We start from the raw sequence: 3,557 nt of genomic DNA, 5'->3' as shown, positions 1-3,557 counted from the left end.
GGAAGGGGGTGTCATTGAGGTCAACTCCACACTATCAGTTCAAGCGACTGGACATCAAGATCTTAAAAAGACACAAGCCAAGAGGTCTTCAAACCCAACAAACCATTTCACAAGCGAAGAGGTCTTCAATTCAACGACCACCTACCAACCCTTGGAACGCCAGCCAAACTTCACCCGCCGTGACGGCTGAGACGAACAGCAAAACTTGTTCATACTGTTCGGTGCACTCGTGATGGACGTGTGTTCAAGAACAAAGCCTTGCTCTTCAGACCCGTTTTGCGTTCGCCTCGCAGGTTCGCGATCAGACACAGGCAAGTCGATTTCAATACGATGAAGCTAGAACACGATCATGGTGACCAGTCCAGGTGTCGTGATCAATGTAAGGCATCTTTCTTCAAGTAACCAGAAGTGGATAATTTTCGTGAAGAGTTTGATCTGTTTATAGGTGTTCTGGCTTTTGACAGAAGTGGACATTTTCGTCAAGAGATTGTTCTGTGTATGGGTGTTCATAACCAGGATGAAGACTCACTTAGATGCTCCCGTGTCGTTGGACGCATGAGGCAGTCAAAGCGCTCCATCGTCCATAGTCCACGGTCCTCAGCCAGTTTGCTGGTGTCACCCCGTCGTCTGTCGACAAGTATGAGGTCTCTCTCCACTGTTTGTACTCAGTTCATATTCGGTCAGGATGAAGACACTTCTATGGAATCCAGAGTACTTCGAGGCCTTCGTTTAACCCAAATATAAAACACAGCTGGTGAGGGTGAAAGCCGGCGGTTGCCATTCAGTCCGTCGCCATCTTTCTTCGTCACTGGAAGGTCAAGACCTTCTTCCTTCGTCCCGATTGGATGAGAAGCTTCGCACTTTCGGCTGATTCGCTTCAGTGTTCGTGTTCCGACTTCTCTCAACAGTTCGGGCTTCGGGGAAGGTGTTCGATCAGGACGGCTGTCGCATGTTTCGATTTTTTGTTGACAAGAGCGAGGACTGTTTCGAGTGAATGGAATAGAATGGCGTAACCTTTACTGATGACTATACATTGACTATAGTGGATATCTAGTCCTTAGCATTACGTATGTCAGTTTGGATAATAGTAGTAAAATTAGTCTCACAGCCTTTCCTAAGCTACATGTGCCTACTGTGTTTTTTAAAAATTTATTTATTTATTTATTTATTTATTTTTTAGGAAAGACTATCAGTGTTTATAAGAAAAAAAGTTTGTGTCAGATGCTTTGTAGAATCTCAGGAAACGTGCAGTCATACTGTCCTTACGTTTGTTTATGTCTGTGTGTTTGACTGTCCGTCACCGTTTCTGGCTGTGTTTCTTGTTTTTATTTACCTGTCTATCGAGGCCTTGTGAGCACATTGTGTTTATGCGAAGGTCAAGCATCTGCTCTCGCTCTCTTTCTCCTTCTTTCTCTCTTTACATACTTATGTTTTCAACAGCATATGTGGTGTAGCACATACGGATCAGTACGCACGCTTTGGCACCTCCTTGAAACTGAAACAATCTATCTACCCATCTACGTACCTACCTTCACATATATCCACTTATCTACCTACCGACCTACCTACCTATATCTATCTATCTACCTACCTGCCTGCCTACCTGCCTGCCAGCCGACCAATCTGTCTGTCTTTATGTCTGTCTGTCTTTGTATCCTTGAAAGTCCAGACGAATTTAGGATGCTGGTTTCGAACTACAAACTGAAGAGTAATGTCCGAAGTAAACTCAAAGGAAGGATATATACAGTTGATGTGGATGCTGCAATGGCATTCGTGTTCTGACAGAACCTGTCTTGAATTCAAACCCCCGCAATTTTTAAGGATCAGAAGAAGTGCTAAGTGTCTCATATTATATTTAATAATCATGTTATATTCTTTTTTTTTTTTTTTACAAGCCTTACATGCAGCTGTACTTTGTAAACTACAAGCTATGCAAAAGATGTTTATATTGTAATGCCTGAACCGCGTGTGTAGCCTGTGAATGATGAATGTAGGCCTACATCAGTTTAAGATGCTCTCTTGATTGATGAATGTCCATCTCTATGATTCATGTTAACAGGCTGTGGCAACGTTGTGATCATCATGATAAATTATACTTCATCATTGCATTATCAATACAAACCGAAGATAATGACATTGTTCAAATTTGGCCGAATAAAAGGAAAATGGTCTACTATCAAATCATTGTTGAATAGGTCTAGTGATCATAAACCGTGGATGATTTTATTCTTCGAATTTGACCAAATAGATGTGCAAAAAGAGAAGGGTCAGTTTTCTTCTTTCAATTTCCCTTTCCTTTGATTTACATTTCTGCCCTTATCGAGTATTATTACATATGCCTCACAGAGGTACAATCACTTTCACACATTTACGACCACACACACACACTCTCTCTCTATCTCTCTCTCTCTCGCACACACACACACACACAAACACACACACACACTCTCTCTCGCATGCACGCACGCACGCACACACACACACACACACACACACATACACACCGTCGGCAGAGAGAGAGGCTCTTAAGTCTTATGCGCGCACTATACACACTGTCACACAAAAAAGTATAATTATTATTCACACACACACACACACACACGCGCGCGCGCGCACACACACACACACACACAGAGGCTCTTGTGCGCGCACTATACAAACTGCCACACAAAAAAGTATATCGCTAACAAAGCCATAATAATGGTTATCAACACACACACACACACAGAATACGGTAGCGGGGATCAAGACCATGCAGACCATGCATGACCATCTCAAAAGCAGCGCTGGAGAGATCCCATTTCACTGTTCGTGACACACGTCCACACACAGAAATGCTTCCTCAATTCTACACCTGAAGGGTTACACCTGTACAGGTACACCAGTACAGGTACAACGGAACAGAAACACCAGGGCAGGTACACCAGAACAGGTACACAAGTACAGGTACACCAGAACATGCACACCAGAGCAGGTAGACATGTTCAGGTTCACCAGAAGTTAAACCTGTACAGGTACACCAGAATAGGCACCTCAGAGCAGGTACACCAGAAAAGTCACATCTGTACAGGTACACCAGAGCAGCTACACATGTAAGGTACACTAGAAGTTCCACCGTACAGAAACACCAGAACAGGTTCACCTTAGCTGGTAGACGTGTACAGGTACACTAGAAGTTACACCTGTACAGGTACACCAGAACAGGTACACCAAAACAGGTTGATCAGAACAGGTACATTAGAGAGGTACACCACTTCAGATACATATGTACAGGTATACCAGAACAGGAATACAAGAACAGGAACTCAAGAACAGGTTCACCAGAACAGACTCACCAGATTATATACACCTGTATATGTACATCAAAACAAACACACCACATCAGATACAAGAGAACAGCTACACGAGAACAGGGACACCAGGACAGGTACAAGCAGGCACAAGGGAAGCAAGACTAAACACACACACACACACACACACACACAAGCAGATGCAAAGACAGACAAGCATGTGGACAGACAGACAAAGAAAAAAAATGAGCAATACGGAACCTACAA

Source organism: Babylonia areolata, chromosome 4 (assembly GCF_041734735.1).
Source record: "Babylonia areolata isolate BAREFJ2019XMU chromosome 4, ASM4173473v1, whole genome shotgun sequence".
NCBI classification, from domain to species: domain Eukaryota; kingdom Metazoa; phylum Mollusca; class Gastropoda; order Neogastropoda; family Buccinidae; genus Babylonia; species Babylonia areolata.
Note: the sequence above shows the minus strand (reverse complement) of the source record.